The following is a 21,873-nucleotide window of genomic DNA, read 5'->3' as shown; positions in this document are numbered from 1 at the left end:
GGCGGAGCCGCGGGGGAGCGCCCCGCGCCGCGGCCGAGTTGGAGCGTGGACGGGCCGAGACGGACTCGCGGGCGGTTTCCTGTGTGGGGTGCGTTTCGTTTCTGATAGAGTCCGACCAGCGCCAGAGCGAAAGTCGTCAGGCAGCACTTCAGTTTAGAATCGCCGGGGAGCACCTCCGCGTTTGAGTGCTCGGTGCAGCAGATGATTAGAGTGTGAGTCAGGAGGCTGGAGGCTGGAGGCTGGAGGCTGAAGCCGGCCGCTCTCCGGACTGGTGCCTGCGCCGCGTTAACTCTCTCGGGCCGGGCTTCGCTGAGCCGTGAAGCGGGGGAGCTCGCGCTTGGGGGTGCTGTGAGGGCCGGAGATGAGTGACAGCGCTCTGCAAGTGTCAGGGTTTGTGCTTGACTCTGCGTCGGGCGCTCAGCGGAGGCCGTGAAGAGCTGTGCCCTAAAGCTGGCGTGTCACTTCTGTTTCAGGTGAAGTGCTAAATTTCTTTTTACTGTGTACGCTGTGTAAACTATTTTCCCACAAAATTGCCATTGTTTGAAATGCATTCTATTTTTAACTAAATTTTCTAGACAGTGTACACTGTTGTTGAATCATTTACCGCGAAGTTTGGTAGCGATTAATCTCTTTCACCTTAGGTAAATAGTTGAACTTTAGGATACCTGGCAAAGTGAGGTGGGAGCATTGCTTCAAATTAAGACTTTCATTTGTTTAGCCTTTATGACAGACATTTGTGTTGTTTCGTTGTGTCTTTCTGAGACAGGTCTCACTATGTAGTTCAGTCTGCGTTGAACCACTACCTAGCCCTTGCTGGCCTCAGTCTCGGGCAGTCCTCCTGCCTCAGCCTCCTGAGTGCTGGGATTACAGGCATTTGCCACCAGGCCTGGCTGACATTTATGGTCCTTACTGTGAGTATGTGTGTCCACAGGTTTAGAGAGGAATTACAGGAGTGTACTTAAATAATTTGCCAGGGAAGAACAAAGATATGTAGTAATTGTGTTTTTTGGTCTTTCATTAGGATTTTTGTATTAAATGTGGCAGTGTAGTTTTTAAATGCATAAAGAGAGAGTATTAATTTTTCTGACAGTTGGCTGATTTCTACGGATGAAGATAATTTTTTAGGGTTTCTTTGAGACAGGGTCTCATCATGTCCTTCAAGCTGGCCGGACTGGCCTCCAACTTGTTGTGAGCCTCCTGTCCCAGCCTCCTGGAGTGCTGGGATGACAGGCATATGCCACATGCCTGGCTGGTGGAAATGGTATTTTAAATAATCTGTAGTGAGTCTTATAAGCAAGAATGTTAGACCACTGTGTAACAAGATGAAATTAAATGGAAGAGCCAGGTGTGATGGTGCAATCCCAGCACTGGGGAGGCTGAGGCAGGAGGATTGCTGTGAGTTTGAGGCCAGCCTAGGCTACATAAGTGAGTTCAAGGCCAGCCTGCACTACTTAGTGGACCCTGTCTCAAGACAAAAACAAAGAAAAGAAATTAAATGGAGGAATAAAAAGAATGTTTACTAGTGGATATAGGTTTGTTTTTTTTCTGTGAATACAGTGTTTTACATTGCTTTTAAATTTAGATTTAGATATATTTCAGTATTTCACTAGATGTGTGTTTTGAAACTTTAAAACACCAGTTTTAGACAAGTGCCCCATAATTTCTTATAACTTGTTGAACTTAACATTTATATTGTTTGTTAAGCACCTTTTCTAGCCCAAAGCACCGTTCGTAGCTCGTATATTGTACTCAAATACAAGTGGGTTGTAGTTTCTTCTAGGTGATTACCCTCCACCAAGTGGGTTGTATTGAACAAGCTGTTTTAAAATGCATGGTGGACTACAGCTGTAATACCAGCATTCTGGGAAACTGAGGTAGGAGGATTGAAAGTTCAAGCCCAACCTGTGCAATTTAGCAAGACCCTCTTTCAAAAAAAAAAAAAAAGAAAGGAAAGGAGGCGGCTGGATTCAGTCCCCCAAACAAAAACAGTTCTAAAAGCTGATTTTAGGGATAGGATTTTAACTCAATCGTAGAGCACTTTTGCCTAGCTTGCACAGGGTGCCCTGGATTTGATCCTCAGCGTGGCAAAAACAAACAAAAAACTAATTAGGACAGTAGACTGTCAGCTAGCATTTATTGGACCTAGTCTGTGCCAGGCAGTGTTCTAAATTCTTTACATGTATCAGCTTATTTAATCCTCACACCAGCACTGGGAGGGATGGATGCTTTTATGATCTCATTGAGAGGCAGAGAGGCTGAATAACTTGCCGATGGCCAGACAGCGAAAGTAGCAGAGGCAGGATTCAAATCACACAGCCTCCAACAACCCTGACGTTAACCTTTGCACTGTAGTGAGTTTCAAATTCTGTGAGTGATACACATATGAAATGTGACAGGTATTTAAAAGACAGTGCTAAGAGGAACTTCTTCAAAGGGTGTGGGGGGGACTGGTATTGCAAGATAGAAATGAAGGCATGTACAAGCTACAGTTTAATTATACTTTGTAAAAACTTTGAGGGGAGACTGGTGAATGATGTGGGGTTCTTTTTGTTTCTAAACTCTCAGTCACTCAGTAATTACAATTATAGCATCATTTAGTAGTATATAAGATGTTTGTTTGTCAATAAGTTTAAAGTATCTGTTCTTAAATTATAAGTTAAATGTGAGATTCAAGAAAAGAAAATGCTTTCCTGTCTTCAGGAAGCTTATAACCAACATAGAAATAAGGGGAAGCTGTCACGGTTTCAGGGTGACAACAGAGGTGTAGAGTTCAGTGGGGAACGCTAATGAGAAAGTTATTCTGCACGTGAAAGGGAGAAGGATATACAAAACTACCATGTTTGAATTTGGCTTTGAAGCGTGAATAGGAGTTTGCTGAGTTGGGGTAAGAAAACGGTAAGAATGAAAACCAGAGATACACAAGAAAGTGTGTGGCGTGTTTGAGGAGCATGTTGTGTAGTAGTTGGTTGTCACTAAGGATCAGAGAGTTACTGAGGTCAGTGGTGGGGCTAAAAGGGATGATGCCTGGAAATAAACTGGAAAAAGGGAATCACAGAGCTTGGCTGCTGATCATATTGGGGTCACTGAAATTGTGAGCTGAGTGGTGGTAATGGGGGCTGGTTTAGTTCCCTTCATTTGAGATAATGAAGTGAATGCTTGGTCCAGTTGGGCAAAATCTTTCATTATGGAGTATGATGTTAAGGGCACTTCTAAAACTTTGAACTGCAGGATATATTGTAAAACAGCAGGTTTAGGTAAGTAAGGAGTTGGGATTTGGAAAAAGAAAAAGGGAAGTCTAATGGTGCCGGGTACCAAGGAGCTTATGCATCATGCTAAGGACTCTGGAGTGGACTAGAAAGAGTGAAGAGCTGGAGGAGGGTTTTGAGTAATTAGGAAAGATTACATGGTGCTGTGCAGCGTGGAGGCTGACTTGGATGGAGAGGGACAAAAGGTAGGGAAGAGAAGCACCAGTAAGCCTGTTGCTGTTGAAATAATACAGATAAGGCCCTGGGGTGGGACACTACTAACAGGAACGGAGAGGACAGGACAGATGGTGACGATGTGGGATTGCCAGGACCTCAGAGTCACCTGGATCTGACGGAACAGAAAAGCAAATGACTTAATTTCTTAGCTTGGAGTACCATAAGGATAAAGGATCTTAGTGTTCAATCTGGGGAAAGATAATTTTCTCAGTTTGTTTGTTTTATTTTTGTCTTTTTGAGACAGAGTTTCACTGTGTCCTTCAGGCTGACCTTGAACTCACTTTGTAGCCCAGGCTGGCCTCAAATTCAGTGTGATCCTCCTGCCCCAGCCTTTTGAATGCTGGGATTACAGGCGTGCGCCACCACACCCAGCCTGATTTTTTCAGTTTTGAATGTGTTGAGGTCAAAATGTCCATGGAGAGTTCAGGTAGAGGTGCTGAGGTAGGATCCACAGGCCTGGGGTTGGATCCACAGGCCTGAGGTTGGTGATTCAGGTTTCAGAGTTAACAGGTATTCATTGAAGCCGGAAAAGCAGATGAAATTGCTCAGGAAGAGTATATAAATTAAAAGAGAAGGGAGCCAAGGATCTTCTTTGCTTTGTGTAAGTGGAAGGGGTTATTATTTATTATTTATGTTCATTTTGTCTTTTAAATTATTATTGTACAGCAGTGAAATGGGTTTTATTTGTTTTTGGTGCTAAAATGGGTTTTAATTGAAAAATTAAATAACTTTTATATCTGTATGAGTCCTGTCCTTTTGAAATTTTATTTGGGAGTCACTCATTTGTTCAGAAATGTATTGTCTAAATTATTACTGGAGTCTCGCTTTGTGAAAAAATGTCATAGTAGATCCATAGCCATATAGGAGAGTAAATCTAGCCTTACTATAAAATTATCTTTCCTTGTTTGTACTTGTATTTGCGTGGCATGATGCCTTGAAGCAAAGCTCAAATATGGTCACTTGATTGTTAGTTCTTAGAAGTTAGAGATAAGAGATTTTAAGAAAATAAATCAGCTCTTTCTCCTATAACTTTAGATTATCTTTGTCTTGATAACCAGCTTTACTCAGTCTTGGCTCTAAGTCAGCGATGGCGAACTTATGGCACCTATGCCACAGCGAGCTGTTTGTATCAGTGAAAGCTCTAAAAGGTTCACCATCACTGCTGTCAGCGGTTTGACCGTTTCCAGAATACATACTCATCTCCAAAGAATGAGGATTTGTCACCACCAAAATGACTCAAAGAGTGTGTGGTGGTTTTGAAGCCATTTTCTGAAACACTGCTGCAGTATATTTTCCCCATTCTTTGTTTTTGTTTTTTGATACAGGATCTTGCTATGTAGTGCAGGCTGGACTTAAAACGCTGTGAACCCCAGGCTGACCTCAGACTTGGTGGTAATCCTGCCTCAGCCTCTTGAGTGCTGGTAGTACAGGTATGCACTACCACACCTGGCATTTTCCCCATTTTTGTAGTACTATATTATTAGAAAAAATGTATGGTTTTCTAAGGTAGAGGTAGCAAACTTTTTCTGTAAAGGACTAGGTAGTAAGTATAGATTTTGTGGGCCAATCTGTCGTAGTTATCCAGTCTGAAAAACAAAAACAACAAAAATTCAGCTGTAGGTAATGAAGTATTTAAATGCATAAATGTGGGGTGTGTTGGAATAAAATTTGTAGACACTGAAAGTTGGGTGCGGTGGTACATGCTGTAATCCCAGCATTCGGGAGGCTGAGGCAGGAGGATCGTTGCAAGTTCAAGGCCAGCCTGGGCTACAAAATGAGCTCAAGGACAGCCTGATCGGCATAGAGAGACCCTGTCTCAAAAAAACAAAAAAAAAACCCAAACCTTATAAGACACTGAAACTTGAGTTTTATATGATTATTACATGACAAAATGTTACGTTTTTTAAAAAATCTGATTTTATTGGTACATTTTATAATTTTTTAAATTAAATTTTTTTTTGAGACAGAATCTTACTATATAGTTCAGATTAGCCTTTGACTCATTATGTAGCTTTGAAATGATCCTCCTACCTCAGCCTCTTGAGAACTGAGCTTACAGGTTTGTGCCACCATGACTGGCACAAAATGTTATAATTTGATTTTTTTCTCCAACAATTTATTGCTTTTTTGAGACAGGGTCTTGCTGTGTAATTCAGGCTGTTCCTTTAACTATGTATTCCAGGCTGGCCTTGACTTCTAGGTGATCCTCCTGCCTCAGCTTCCCAAATGCAGGGGTTACAGGCATGCGCCACCACACCCAGCTCCAACAATTTAAAAAATGAAAATCCATTTTAACTCAGAGATCTTTTTTTTTTTTTTTTTTTTTTGAGACAGGGTCTCTCTGTGCAGTTCAGGCTGGCCTTGAGCTCACTTTGTAACCTAGGCTGGTCTTGAACTCGCAGTGATATTCCTGCCTCAGTCTCCCGAGTGCTGGGATTACAGGGATGTTCTACTTGGAGTTCTTACAAAAGCAGGCAGCCAGAGTTGGTCCAGGGGAGGCCATCGTCTGCTGTTCTTGTCCTGTTCTTTGAAATGCTTGAATTTGTAAGTTTAGTTGAAAAACCATTATGGTTCGTCAAAGTTATACTTCCTGTTTCTGAGTTCAAGTACATTTGTTAAAATATCCGAAAAATTGTCATTCATCCTCCATTTCTCATAGATAGAGGATAAGCCAGGTATGGTGGCTCATCCCTGTAATCCTAGCACTTGGGAGGCTAAGGAGGATTGCCCCAAGTTGGAGACAGCTTGCCTGAGCTACATGAGTTCAATACCAGTCTGAACTACATTGCGCGCTCAAAAAAAAAAAAAAAAAAAAGGAATAGAGATACAGAGAAATAGATTAGTTTGTACAGTGTCAGAATAAAAATATGTTTGACAATATTTTTTCAGTACTCAATACTACTAAACCAGGCGCAGTGGTGCATGTGTGTAGTCCCATCACTTGGGAGACTAAGGGAGGAGGGTCATGCCTTTGAGGCCTGCCTGGGCTATATAGCAAGACCCTGTCTGAAAAAAAACAAAAGCAAGAACAACAAAATTCTGTACTTCTTACTGAATCGGTTAAGGCTGAAGTCTTTGCTTCAGTGAAAGTATAGACACTTGAACTCCACATGCTCACCTGTAATCCCAGCATTCTGGGAGGCTGAGGTAGGAGGATAGAAAGTTTGAGCCCAACCTGGGCAACTTAATCACTTAGTGAGAACTTTCCTCAAAAAAAAAAAAAGGTAGCTTAATGTGAAGGCCCTGAGTTCAATCCATAGTACTGCCAAAAACCAAAGCAAAACAAAAGTCAGGGCACCAAAACGGGTGGAATAAGAGATCAAAGCTTGAAGAAGTTATCTGCACTGGCTCCCAGAAGGTTGGACAGGATAGTCTTTTGTCTTTTTCTTCTCTGACTTGAATAATTTTAATCCTGAGGAAAAGAAACATGGGTTTGCACTTTCATAGGTGTTATAACAGGTTATAGGACTAAATGATCAAACATGGTGAAATGAGAGTGCAGTACAAAGAACCTCCTTTTTGACGTCCAGCTATCCTGAGTGCTTACCCTATGGTATATAGTGGGTATATATTTCTTGTGGTATATAGTGGGAATTGAACCAAGTGCCTCAAGGTAGGCATTCTCCCACTGAACTTGACCCCTTTTATCTCGAGACAAGATCTTGCTAAGTTGGCCAAGCTGCCCCCTAATTTGTGATCTTTCTGCCTCTGCCTCCTGAGTAGCTAGGGTTTCAGGCAGGTATTACCGCCATCCCTGGCTCTTCAACCTGTCTTTAAGAAAATTGAAGGTTTTCTTCCTTATAAATCTTAGATTCTTGGTTATCAGCCTGAGAACATTTTTAGAATTCAGTTCAGACAATATTAGCTGGGCATGATGGCACATGCCTGTAATCCCAGCACTGGGGAGGCTGAGGCAGGAGGATTGCTGAGAGCTCAAGGCCAGTTTGGGCTTCTCACTAAGTTCAAAGCCAGCCTGTACTACATAGCAAGACCCTGTCTCAAACAAAAACGCAAAAAAACCCAAAAGAAGACAATATTAATTACATAACTCTTATGGGGGTGTGTGTTTTTTTGGTGTTAGAGACAGGGTTTTGCTATGTAGCCCAGGCTAGCCTTGAACTTGTGGCAATCCTCCTGCCTCAGCCCCTCCAGTGCTGGTATTACAGGTGTGCGCCACCACATCTGGCCCATTTATTTTATGTAAAGATTACTGCTGCTCTTTTTAAATTTTCTAACTTTCTTCATGATTTTATAACAGTGATAACTGTTTACAATAGAAGGCAAGGGAAATTATTAGTTTTCCTTTGAAGTTTGAATTCCCAGAAATGACATAGTTGTGTATTTTTTTTTGGTGTGAAGGTTAAAATTTTGGACAGTTTGATGAGACAGAGCATGGGAGGTATGAGTGCCTATTTGCTTTTTTTCCTCTCTTTTTTCTCTTTGAAGGAAACAGAACAACAACAACATAACCCCCTAAGTTGTGTGGGATATGTTTGAACTGGTTACTTAGCAATCTGAAGCATAACTTTGAATTTAAATATTTATCTGTATTTTTTGATACACTGATTAAATAAGAATCTATTAAGACTATACTAATGGGGCCTGCTGGGAGGAAATGACACAGCCTGTTCCACAGCAGTATTTGGTGAAAATCTTCTTTTCCCTGGTTTCTGTTTAAACTGTAAAGGGTAATATGGAACAAAAGAGGAAGATTATGAAGATTAATGATGGGTAATTTGATTAGGACTGTAATTCGATGGTTATTATTGCAGTTAATTTATATTAACATAATTTGAGGTCAGACAGAGTGTGTGAGAATTTGATAAAAGTGGTGGACATGTCCATGAAAGTTTTATTTTGAACTTTAAATGCATTCTTTTAGTGTGACATTTTCAAGAATTCAGTCATTATTGTAACTTTAAAATCAAACTAGATTGATGGCCTTTATAATTTATTTTATTGTTAGAAGAAAAAGGCGTGCTATAATAAGTACAGGGTTCATGTTTAATAGCTGGATCTAGATTTATAAAAATATTGATGAAATTATTGACTTGAGAAAAATTATGACTTTTAATGAAGATTATTTAAAATATAGTTTTATTAAATGAACAAAACCTAAGTAAAATGTCAGCCTTTATGTATTGGTAACAGTGTTGCAAATGAAAACTAGAAGTCTTTAAAATTTAAAGCTGGGTGTTGGGGAGCATGCCTGTAATCTTAGCATTTGCGAGGCTGAGGCAGGAGGATCACAAGTTCAAGGCCAGCCTGGGCTACATAGTGAGATTCTGTCTCAAAAACAAAATTATAAATACAACAAAATGAAAAGGATTATTGGAAATTTAGCATACTTAACTTTCTCTTGAACATACTAGGCAAGTGCTCTACCACTGAGCTATATCCCTAACCCTTTTTATTTTGAGAGAGGATTTAAATTGCCCATGTTGGGCTCAAACTTACCTAACCTTGTGCCTCATCCTTTAAAGTAGCAGGGATTACAGGTGTATGCCACCAGTCTGGCTGTTGGCTTATTCTTTTGAGGTGATGGAGCTGGAGCCCAGGTCCTGAGGCATGCTAGGCAAACGGTATACCACTGAGCAGCATCACGGTCCCCCCTCAATGTTTTTTTTTGAGACCCGGTCTTGTGTAGCTCAGGCTTGCCTTGAACTCACTGTGTAGCCAATGCTGGCCTTGAACGTGTGATACTCCTGCCTCAGCCTCTTAAGTACTGGGACTATGATTGGCCTTTAATTTTTTTAAATAGCTAAATAAATTTTTTGTATTTCTAATTGCAAATGTATAGAAATTGCACAGCTACAGATTCCTAGGACACCAGCAACTTTTGCTGTATATCATTACATGGTTAAAAGTCACGAGCAGAGGTAGCAGCTCCAGCTAAACCCCAACGTTTGCATTTTTCTTTTTGCATACTTATGAAAGGGGGGAACTGGGATGAAGTAGGGGGCTGGGGTGGCTGTGTTGCTGAGTGTGTAGAAAAGAGGGGCTGTTTGCCTGGACAGTGTTGCTGTCACATACTGACAGATGCGAGGGAGCAGTGTCCCGGGGGATAGAGGACGGGGAGACGGATCTGTGTGGCTCTCCAGTCCCTCAGTTCTTTTTTTTTTTTTTTCAAAAAGAATAAAGAAAAATCACTTTTTTTTTTTTTTTTTGTCTTTTTGAGACAGGGCCTCGCTATGCAGTTCAGGCTGGCCTTGAGCTCACTTTGCAGTCCATGCTGGTCACAAACTCACACTGATCCTCCTGCCTCAGCCTCCCGAGTGCTGGGATTATGGGCGAGTGCTGGGATTACAGGTGTGTGCCACCATGCTCTGCGAGTCCCTCAGTGTTTTAAGGAAGCTCACCACACACACACTGGGGATTGAATGCAGGATATTTCACACAGATTATTTTTTGGCAGTCTAATGAACTCACTTTGAAGCTGTATGCTGAAGGTTCCACTTGGACATTTCACATATTACACACAACTGCATCCCCAAACCTGCTTTTTTTTTTTTTGAGACAGGATTTTAAGATAGGAGACTAGGGTGTGGCAAAGCTGGCTAGGAGAGTAGGCCTGACCGGTTAATTACAAGGTCCTGGAACACATGCACAGAGCAGTTCCCAAAGCCTTGAGTGCCGACTTCTCAGAACCCAGGTTCTCCATAGGATGGCCCAGACCTGACCTTGGCATGAGGCGTGGGATCTAAGCCCTGCCTTTTAGGACCCCTGCGTAGAAGTTTTGTGGGTTTCCTTGAGATTTGGACAGCATAAAGGAGAGGTTCTCAAGAAGAACTTGCTAGCGGGGTTTTCCTCACCATAGCTCGCTGTGCTTTCTCCGGGGTGTTTTCTTTTGTCTTTTTTGAGACAGGGTCTCTCTATGCAGTTCAGGCTGGCCTCGAGCTCACTTTGTAGCCCAGGCTGGTCTCGAACTTGCAATGATCCTGCTGCCTCAGGCTCCCAAGTGCTGGGATTATAGGTGTGTGCCACCATGCCTGGCTAAAATTTGCACTTTTAAATGGTATTTTTTGGCAATCTAGGGAACTCACTTTGAAGCTGTGTGCTGAAGGTCCCACTTGGACATTATTATGGCTTCTGTATCTATATGTAACCACTGTAGCTTTTAAACATTGTTAATGCATCTCCAAGACGGCATATTCAGAGACGAAAGATTGAACAAAATAAAAGGCAGAGTTATTACCTCTGACTTTTCTGTCGTAAAAATTTTCATTATTTTCCTAAAGAGAAGCTTTGAAGGAAAACATTGGCTAAAAGATTCATTTGCCCCCCTCCAATAATTGAATTTAATGTATATTCCAAGAAGACAGTGAATTCTTGCTGCTTAGTTCTTTGCTGTGAAGAATGATCACATATTGTTTATTATGTATTAAGACTAAAGAATTTCTGTTGCTGGGTAGAATGCAGTGCTGTTTTTGCGGTTGACAGCAACTTAGTTGTTTCTGCTAGGATTTTTGGTCTCGACCCAGTTAAAAGGAAAAGCATAAAACAGACTCCTCAGTGAGCCTGAGAGGCACATAGTGTTTTCCTTGTGATTTCCAGACTGGAATTAATTTTTTTTTTTGATACCAGGAATTGAACTCAGGACCTTGTGCTTGCCAGGCAGGTGCTTGTGCTGCTGAGCCATATCTCTGGCCCCTGGAATTAATTTATGATCAGGAAAGATTACTTATTTCATTAAGTTGAATCTCTTCTAATTTTAATTTCTATATTTATCTTGGAATTTTAATGTTTTTAAATAATGAAATATTTGACTTTATATTGTACTTCATCATATGTGCTAAGGGCAATTATTTTGTGAAATTTCTGTTTCATGTGTGTGTGTGTGTGTGTATTAACACCAATTGTATTTCTTTTTGGGGGGAGGTACTGGATATTGAACCCAGGGACTAGAGCATGTTAGGCAAGCACTGTATCACTGAAGTACCCCTCCACCCCTTTTAAATTTTGAGTCAGGATCTTCATAAGTTTCTCAGGCTGGCCTCACACTTTTTTTTTTTTAAACTTGAAAATGCAACATTTATTGAAAGTAAAAGGAGAAGAAGAAGGCTGGCATGGTGGCGCACGCCTGTACTCCCTCACCTGGGAAGCTGAGGCAGTAGGATCACCGCAAGTCCAAGGCCAGTGTGGACTACCCAGTGAGTTCAAGACCAGCCTGCACTACAATGTGAGACCCGGTCTCAGAAAACAAAACAAAACTAACAAAAAACCCAAAAAGAAGTGAAGAAAAGCTGAAATGCAAAAAGAAGGAAGAAAAGTGAAGATGGTGCCCCACGTGCCGGGTGGGCCACTGCAAGAACACGAGGGCAGCGGTGATCATGAAGGCAGTGGCTGCCGTCTCTTTTTTCTTTTTATTTATGGGAAAGTGAAACATTTTCATAACTAAATAATAAGAGAATAACAATAGTTGTTTCACTGTGTATTGTTTTTTTTTTTTTGGTTTTTCTCCGGTACCAGGAACCGAACTCACGACCTTGCGCTTGCCAGGCAGGCGCTTTGCCGCTGAGCTAAATCCCCAGCCCCTCACTGTGTTATTGTTAACTTTAAAGTAGTTACCCAAAAGGACATAAACCAAAAAGATACTTAGGGAAAAGAAACAGGTAACATAAACTTTCTTTCCAGTGAACTAAGATAAACCAGTAATATAAATGAAAGAAATTAGCATATATATTAAATATTTTTAAAACAACAAAGTATTTTTGAGAAAATATTTGAACATCCCTCTATTTTCTGTTTGTCTCTCTTCTATTTTACTTTCTGTGTGTGAATATATACATAGTCACATAGAAGAGAAACTGTGATATTTGAGTTTGTGTGTGACTTATTTCACTTCACATTATGTTCTCAAGTTGCATCCATTTACCTATGAATGCCTCAAGTTTATCCTTCTTTGTGGCAGAGTAGTACTCCCTTGTGTATAAACACATTTTACCCATTCATCTGTTGATGAACGTATATACTGTTTCCAAGATGTACCTATTATAAATTGTGCTGCTATAAACATGAGTATGGATGTATCTTTGTAATATGATGACTGTAACTCTTTTGGGAGGATACTTAAAAGGGGAATATGGGGCTGGGGATTTAGCTCAGCGGCAAAAGCGCCTGCCTGGCAAGCGCACAGTTGTGAGTTCAGTTCCCGGTACCGGAGAAAAACAAAAACAAACAAACAAACAAAAAAATAAATAAAAGGGGAATAGCTGGAATTTTTAGTTTTTTGAGGAATCTCTACACTGATTTCCACAGTTGTTGTACTAGTTTATGTACATAAACAATGTAGTAGAGTTCCTTTCTCCTCATATCCTTTCCAGCATTTGTTATTTTTAGATTTTTTGATGATAGCCATTCTTTTTGGGTAAGATGGTATCTGTGTAGTTTTTTTCCCAGCATAGTTGATCTATTTGTGATAGTGGGGAATTGAGACCCCCCCACTATAATTGTATTGATGTTCAGGCTAGCCTTGAACTCACTTTATAGCACAAGCTGGCCTTGAGCTCATGTTGATCCTCCTGCCTCAGCCTTATTTGTGTAGTTTTAATTTGTATTTCTCTGATGCCCAGCAATTGACCACTTTTGTATTTCTCTGATGCCCAGCAGTTGGCCACTTTCTGAGAAGTATTTATTCATTTTGGTTGCCCATTTTTTGGTTGGGTCTTTTATTTTGAGGGAGGTGCCTAATTTTTCTGAGTTCTTTTTCCTTTCTTTCTTTTTTTTTTTTTTTTGTACCAGGAATCTAACTCAGGACCTCATACTTGCCAGGCAGGTGCTGCACCACTGAAATAAATCCCTAGCTCCTTGAGTTCTTTATATATTCTTGATGTTAGTCTTCTCTCTGTGGAATTACTGCAAAAAAAAATTTTCTCATTCTGTAGGTTGTCTCTTCAGTGTTGGTTGTTTCCTTTGCTGTGCAGAAGCTTTTAAATACGATATGACCCCATTTGTTTCTTTGGTATTATTTCTTGTGCTACAGGGGTTCTGTTTGGGAAGTCCTTGCTTTCATCTGTCTATGCCTGTATCTTCAAGAATTGGACCTGTTTTATCATCCAGCAGATTAAGTGCTTCTGTTTTAACATTTAGATCTTTGATCCTTTTGATTTTAGTTTAGTACTGGTGAGATATATGGGTCTAGGCTCAATCTTCTGCTTGTGGACACCCAGTTTCAATTTTTTTGTTTACTTGATTGTTTTGTTTTGTTTTGTTTGAGATGGGGTCTTGCTATTTAGCCCAGGCTGGCCTTGAACTCAGTGGGTGGCCCAGGTTGGCTTCAAACTCATGACTATCCTCTTGCCTCCGCCTACGAGTGTTGGGATCACAGGTGTGCACCACCACGCCCGGCATAGTTGATCTATTTCTGATAGTGGGCAACTGAGATCCCCTACTATAATTGTTTTGATGTTTATCTGATGTTTTTTGTCCATTAATTTGTTTTATGAAGTTGGGTGCACTGTGCTTTGGTGCATATGTTTGTAATTATTATCCCTTCCTGTTGAATAGTTCCATTAAACAGTGTGTAATGGCCTTCTTTGCCTTCTTTGATCGGCTTTGGCTTGAAATACACTTCGTCTGAAAATTGCATAGCTAGTCCTACATGTTTTCAGGTTTCCATTGTGGAATATTCTTTTCCATCCTTTGATTTTTAGTTTGTGTATTTTCTCTGTGTTAAATGTGTTTGTTGTGTATAGCATACCGTTGGATTTTGTTTCTTGATCCATTCCACTAACCTGTCTTTTAATTGGCAAGTTGAGCCCATTTACGTTAATAGTTATAGTCGATCGGTATGGATTTATTCCTGTCATTGTATTAATTTCCTGTTGCTGTTTTTTTAAAAAAAATTTTTAGTACTAGAAATTGAACTCAGGCCCTTGCAATTGCCAGGCAGGGACTGTGCTGCTGAGCTGAATCTCCGGCCCCCTGCTGCTGTTTGGCTTTCTTTCTCTTCTACTTAATTACTAGTCCTACCTGATATATTCATTTTATTGGACCTTTTGGAATTGTTAACTTCATTTTCTCGTAGAATATCCTTGAGAATTTTGGGGAGTGTTGGTTTGATGGTCATGGATTTCTTTAGGTTTTCTTTGTCATGGAAGTATCTTATTTTCCCACCAATTTTGAAAGATAATTTTGCAAGCTATAACAGTCTGGGTTAGACATTCTTTTCTTTTCTCTCTTTTTTCTCTTTCTCTCTTTCCCCTTCCTCTTTCTTTCTTTCTTTTTTTCTGTCTGTCTGTCTGTCTATCTATCTTCATACCTGTCTGCCTCTCTGTCTCTCTGTCTGTCTGTCTATCTATCTATCTATCTATCTATCTATCTATCTATCTATCTTTTTGAGACAGGGTCTCACTATGCAGGTCAGGATGAGCTTGAACTCACCTGTAGCCCAAGCTGGCCTCGAACTTGGAGCAATCCTTTTGCCTCAGTGTCCTGAGTGCTGGGATTACAAGTGTGCACCACCACGCCTGGCCTGGAAGTTATTTTCTTTAAGAGTTTGAAACACTTAATTCTATGCCCTCTTTGCTTTTAAGGTTTGTGTTGAGAAATCTCTTGTAATTCTAATAGGTTTTCCTTTATGAGTGATTTTTTTCTTTTCTCTATCAGCCTTCAAGATCCTGTTCTTCTGTTGTAGTTCTGCTGTTTTAATTATTTAATTATTGTGTGCATGGAGTGGTTTTTTTTTTCTGATCATGGCTATTTAGGGTTCTATATGCTTTACTTGTCTATATGCTAAATTCTTTCCTCTCCTCTGAGTTTACTATATCCTTCATTAATTTTTGCTGCAGTTTTGAAAAATATGTCTATTAGTCAGCTTCCCCATTGCTGGTACAAAATACCTAATAGCCACAATTTGAAGGAGAGGTTAAAAAAAAAAAAAAATGAAGGAGAGGTTAATTTTGGTTCATGGTTTCAGAAGGTTCAGTCCATGGTAGGCTTGTGGGAAGACAAAAATGGCATGAGAGAAGGGGTTGGCAAAGGAAAGCTGCTCCCTACATGGTAATCAGGAAGAAGAGGGAGAGGGGGAGAGACAGAACGCGTGTGCAAGAGAGAGAACCAGCAGTCCCAGTGCTTAATAGCACATTCAGCTATGAGCACATTAGTGGATTAATAGTGCCCCATCCCTTTTCAAAAGCTCCCCCAATAGATGAGAATTTGGGGGGGACACTGTAGGTCTAAACCATAACAATATTTTTCCCCTTCAAAATGTTTTATTTGAACTTGCTTTCATTTTTGTTTTTATTATCTATTTTACTGACTTGAAAATTAATATTGTATTCTTTTTTTTCCTTTTGGGGTTGGGGGTTGAGACAGGGTCTTGCTCTGCAGTTCAGGCTGGTCTTGAACTCACTATGTAGCACAGGATGGCCTTGAGCGCACTGATCCTCCTGCCTTAATCTCAAGTGCTGAGATTATAGTCATGTAGTACCGTGCCTTAACTTTTTTTAAAGGACTTTTCTCCCATGATAAATGTGACCTACATTACCCTGGCTTTATTTCTGCCATTCTTGTCTGGTGCTTTGTTCTCTTCTGCAAAACCTAATCATGATGACTGTTCTCTAAAGTTTGGTCCCTAATTTTTTCCTATTTGAAAACCCTCTGCCTGTGGAACCTGTGTGTTCTTGCTTCCTTTTGTCTCCTTCGCATCACCTATTTTACATCTCTAATCTTCCATTATGATTTCCCTTCAGCCTCCGCGCTGCTAAGCCTAGTCTAGTTGTCCTGCTGACCAACAGACACCCAGGTCCGTCTTTCTTGATCTTTTGACAATGCATCTGTTGCTCTTGACCATTCTTTTGAGCTTCTTTTAGTTGTGCTCAGGGCCTCACGTATGCTAGACAAAGATTCTGCCACTAAGATACACCCCCAGTACGCTACTCTTTTCTTGAAAGATATTCTTCCCTAGGCTTCCACAATTCTGTGTGCTCCTGGTATTTCTCTCATTTTTTCCATCTTTTGTTTATCTTTATGACTTAAATTACTATCTGTGATACATATGAACTGACCCAGAACATATGAGAACTGATTTATTCTAGATTTGAAATGTTTTTAAAGTTTATAATGCTTAATTTCAACAGAGCATGATAATGTGTTAAAGTCATTTTAAAAAATCATAACTTTGTAGTAATAAAAGCAGTGTGATATTATTTAAAAATAAATGAGTTTAAAATATTTACATGGAGCTGGGCATAGTGGCACATGCCTGTAATCCCAGCACTGAGGAGGCTGAGGCAGGAGGATCACTGTGAGTTCAAGGTCAACCTGGGCTACAAAGTGAGTTTAAGGCCAGCCTGAACTGCATAGTGAAACCCAGTCTTAAAAAGACAAAAAAAAAAAAAGAGGAGGAAGAAAAGTTTACATGGAAACCACATGGGATACCACTACGTATCAGAACAGCTAAAATTAACAGTACTAACAATTCCAAGTGGTATCCAAAAAAAAAGCAAAAAAACTGGGGATATAGCTCAGTGGCACAGTGCCTGCGTGAGACTGGCGAGTGACTAAAATTCATACATCCCTGATGAGAGTGTAAAGTGGTATAGTTGCTTTGGAAAACTCTCTGGTATTTGTTTTTGTTTTTGTTTTTGTTTTTGTTTTTCTCCGGTACCGGGAACCGAACTCACGACCTTGCGCTTGCCAGGCAGGCACTTTTGCCGCTGAGCTAAATCCCCAGCCCCAACTCTCTGGTATTGTCTAGTATAGTTACAAATATGCCTAATCTGTAACCCAATAACAGTATATCCCCCCAAATAAGGTTTTGTTTGTTTTTTGAGATGGGACATTGCTGTGCAGTTTAGGCTGCCCTTGAACTCACTGTGTTGCCTAGGCTGGCTTGAACTCGCACTCAGCCTCCCGAGTGTTGGGATTACAGACATGCACTACCATGTCAGGCAGAAATAAGTTCTTAAGTCTATCAAAGATACGTATAATGTAAGGATGGTTGTAACAGCCTTCTTTGTAATAGTCAAAACGTGGAAACAATCCAGATATGTACCAACAAAAGAATGAATAAATCAATGTTGGTATTTCCATTAAGTGGCAGAAAGAAAAACTTATCTAAAATGAATCAATCATGTACTGTTTTGTACAAAAGGAATTATGCGCAAAGAATACTTGAGGTCTTATTTTGTTTCAGTGAAATTCAAGAACAGTGAAAAACTAATCCAATAATAAATCAGAATGGTGAGTCAGATGTCATGATCATTAATTGGGAAGGAGCCTTCTGTGATGCTAGTTACCCAATCTCGTTTAATGATATACTGCCCTTTAATTATATATAAATTTCCTGTGTGTTTGTATTTTCTTTCATGTAGATAATTTTTTGAGACAGGGTCTTGCTTTGTAGCTCAGGCTGTGCTTGAATTCATTATGTAGCTCAACCTGGCATCAGATTTGTAGCAATCCTCCTGCCTCAGCCTCCCAAGGGCTGGGGTCACAAGTGTGTGCCATTATGCACAGCTCATACAGATAATTTTGTAACGAGACTCAGAATATATAGTGAAGAGTACATGGGCAGTTTCCAAATTGCATCTTTTTTTGTTTGTTTGTTTTTTTGTTTTTCTCCGGTACCGGGAACTGAACTCACGACCTTGCGCTTGCCAGGCCAAATTGCATCTTTGCCACTTAACCATTTGACTCTGAGATCTCTTTTCTGCCTACAAATGAGGCTAATACCTGCACGTAGTGGAGATTTTTTGTTGTTGTTGTTGCCCACTCTAGTACCCATTTTCGTAAGTAACAGAACCCATTTTTTAAAACTGGGTATATTACAGAATAAAAGAATAGATTATACTTACTAGTTTTGGTTTCATTTAGTATACCTGAGTAAGTTCTGGTCAGTGAGCCATAAACACCAGTGTTATGTGAGACTTACAGGAAGGCTGCTTAAATATAGCTTTTTTTTTTTCCTTTCTGCTTCCTGGAGTGTGAATGTAACAATGGTGCTCCAGTAGCTGGGATGGACTATGAAATGATGATGTAGCATGTGTTGTCGATGCCAGCAGAAGCACATCTAGGGTGGGAACTGGGGACCCGACAGCTTCTTAAACACTTAAAGAAAAGGCAGAAAAAACAAATGTGTAAAGGGTGAGCCACCTGCTGTTTTCATCTGCCCAGATGTAATCCTTACTGCAGAGAGGCTCTGTGGAAATGAGTGGACATAGCAGGTGTTTAATACAGCTCAACTGCTCTTATTCCTGTTTGATTTTTTTTTATTATTTATTTATGTATTTATTTATTTTTGGTTTTTTTTGAGGCAGGATCTTGCTATGCAGTTCAGGCTGGCCTTGAGCTCACTTTGTAGCCCAGGCTGGCCTTCAACTTGCAACGATCCTCCTGCCTCAGCCTCCCGAGTGCTGGGATTACAGGTGTGCGCCACCACGCCTGGCTCTTCCTGTTTTAACTTTCTCAATGCTATATATGGATGACCCAGAAAATATATGATGTATATGTTTAAAAGTACTTATCTTTTTTGAGACAAGAGTAGTGCAAGAGATCTTTTTTTATAGTAGAAAATATATGTAAAGAAAAAACAAAACAAAAACTCAACCATAATTCTATTACTGAGAGATCATTGTTAGCATTTTGATGTATGTCCATATTAACTATAAATTCTATGTATTCATATAGATTTTTTTAAAAATAAGCTTTGACAGATTTTGTTAAAGAAGAATTTTGTGCTGGGTATGGTAGCACATACTTGTAATTCCAGCATTTGGAAGGCTGAGGCAATAGGATGGCTGCCAGTTCAAGACCAACCTGGGCTACATAGTGAGACCCTGTCTAAAAAAAAAAGAAAGAGCAAGCTACATGAGAAGAAATGCACTGAGAAGGTTTAGGAGGCAGTTTATTACACCAGTGGGCTTGACTGGGATCTCTCCCAAAGAGTGAGCCCCGCCCAGCAGGGTTTTGGGACTTTTATAGGAAGGGCAAGCAGGGAGGTATAAAGGCAGATTTGGCACATTATAATTGGAGGGTTGGGTGACTAAGGGAGTTTAAACACTCAAGTTACATTGCAAGGCCATCAGTTACATAAAGGCAGTAAAGACAAGGGTTTATACAAAGGGATGAGTGTTCTGTTATTGGTCCTGCCAGATATGTCGACTTGATCTTGATGGGCATCCTGGGCAGGCTTTCATTCAAAATTTTAAATTTCCCCCTTCAGTGAGTTTAAGGCAGCCTGAACTACATAGTGAGATCCTGTCTAAAAAAAGAAAGAATAAGCTGGGTGTGGTGCCTATAATCCTAGAACATGGGAGGCTGAGGCAGGAGGATTGCCAGGAGTTCAAAGCCATCCTGGTCTATATAGTGAGCTAAAGGCCAGCCTGGATTACATAGTGAGACCCTGTCTCAAAAAGAAAATTTTGCGTGGTTTACTTTTCACCAGTCTGTTCTGGAATCACCTGGATCGATGATACCCTTGTGCACACTCTGCAGTATTTTCTGCATCCTTTGTGCAATTCCGTACCATTGTCACTATGGTGATGGACACCAGTTGAACCAAGATGGCATAGTACTCTTTCAGTTTTTCGTGAATATGACTAATTTTAATTTGCCTTGTCTGATTATCTTTAGAGTCCACTGGGACCCCAGCAAGTACTTTGCCCTTTTCATAACAAGCTGGAGCCTAGAGTTGATTGATCTTTGTTGCTGCCATCTTGTGCTGTAGGTATGTGATGACCTCCAACCAAGAATCTACAGAGGACAGGATAGAAAGTTTAGGATCCAGGGCTTCAAAGGGTAATGTGCAGAGTTTCCTACCCTGCCTAAATCTTTGCCCTGTGGAGCCAACTCAGCAAGAGCATAGATGTTTTTGGTGGTACCAGGAAATGAACCCGCTGGTACTTACTGAGCTATATCCCCAGCCCTTTTTACTTTTTATTTTGAGGTCAGCTCATACTGAGTTGCTAAATGGTCCTCCTGCCTCTACCTCCCAGAGTGCTGGGATTATAGGTAGGTGCAATCTTGCCTGGCACATGCGTTGAAAAACAGCTTTTGTGGTGCTAGAGGTCAAATCCCAGGCCTCCCGCATGGTAGGCAAGCCTTCTAGCACTAAGCTACATCCCCAGCTCTGGATGGGTCTTGTTTTAACATTTAAAAACAATAAAAAACATAATCATGATGAGAAATTTCAAGCACTGTATAAAGCAATATAAGGGAGGAGTAGGGTGGGGTTGGTTCCCCACGCTGGGTCCTTTTTACTGATAGCGTTATTGATAATTTCTTGTGTAACCATTTACCATAATTCAGTAAGTGGGGTCCATAACATTAAGTCTTATAAAAATATTGAGTTGCTATTATAATAATGAAAAAAATTTAAATATATGATTTAGTGGTATAAAAAGTACCACTATGAAGATAATAAAACTTTTACTGGCATAACTGACCATATACTGAACCAAGAAAATCCATATGATCACAAGATGATCACTTCCTAATTACTTCCTTCTTTGACTCTGAGGAAGGTAAAAATCTTACCCACCCACTCCCTATTTGAGAAAAAGGGACTGTATAGAGGATAGGAGTCAATTATGTAACATCAGAAATTCATATTTTGAAGGAGGAGGGCAGGATAAGTACACAGATATATGTATATCCCTTTTAAAAAGTCTGTGGAGCCAGGCATAGTGGCACACACCTGTAATCTCAGCATCCAGGAGGCTGAGGCAAGAGGATCTTAGCGAGTTTGAGGCCGGCCTGGGCTACAAAGTGAGTTCAAATCCAGCCTGAACTGCATAGTGAGACCCTGTCTCAGAAAGACAAAAGTCTGTGGAATAGTCATACTAGAGAAATTATTTCTCCCATGTATTTTTTCCCACTTTTATTTTGTACATCCTTTCATGACTGTAGACAGATGTTTAATCCATCTTTTTAAATAGTTATATACTATTCAGTCAGTACTTAATTGGGTAGTTTGGGAAGTAACACGTAGGCATTCAAATAAGGAACTGAAATCAAGCTGAGGTCCAGTTGTCAACACTGTGTGCTAGTCAGTGCTTCTTAGAAGGTGCATTCCTTACCCTGTTCCGCCTCGAGGCATTTGACAGCCTGCATATCTTCCTTGTTTTGGTAAAGCTCTTAAAACCCCATCTTGGGTCTCCCTCTGTGGAGCTGCCCTTTAGCCTGGCTGGGTTCTGACAAGCCCCGCAGGCAGCTCTCCGGCACAAATGCTCCCCTTACCCTTCTCCTTAGCAACAAACAGGCTTGTCTGCCTGCTTTACTCTGCTCAACTTCATGGTTCTATTTTATTCAAGTTATTTGTTTTTTATTGGTACATTTTAGAGCTACATAATTACCACATTCACTATAGGGAATTGTAACTGTACATGATACTTTTTTTTTTTTTTTTTTTGAGATATTTTAGAGCTACATAATTACCACATTCACTATA

At 40.3% G+C, this 21,873-nt stretch overlaps 1 protein-coding gene across 3 annotated transcripts in view; it reads left to right on the top strand.

Moving 5' to 3' along the window:
• Positions 1 to 21,873, top strand: part of Dennd2c (DENN/MADD domain containing 2C) — a 100,488-nt gene that overhangs the window by 1,371 nt on the left and 77,244 nt on the right. The window contains exon 1 of one of the 3 annotated variants that reach the window (XM_005389002.2): positions 228 to 473. The exons of the other annotated variants lie outside the window; for them this stretch is intronic. The gene's annotated coding sequence lies outside the window, so the exon portion shown is untranslated. Of the gene's footprint in view, positions 1 to 227; positions 474 to 21,873 lie in introns of those variants that run through there. 3 annotated transcript variants of the gene reach the window in all.

The sequence above is a fragment of the Chinchilla lanigera genome, unplaced genomic scaffold (assembly GCF_000276665.1).
Source record: "Chinchilla lanigera isolate Chin_1 unplaced genomic scaffold, ChiLan1.0 scaffold00034, whole genome shotgun sequence".
Taxonomy (NCBI): domain Eukaryota; kingdom Metazoa; phylum Chordata; class Mammalia; order Rodentia; family Chinchillidae; genus Chinchilla; species Chinchilla lanigera.
The sequence above is the reverse complement of the archived record's forward strand: the minus strand, read 5'-3'. Positions and strand labels throughout refer to the sequence as shown.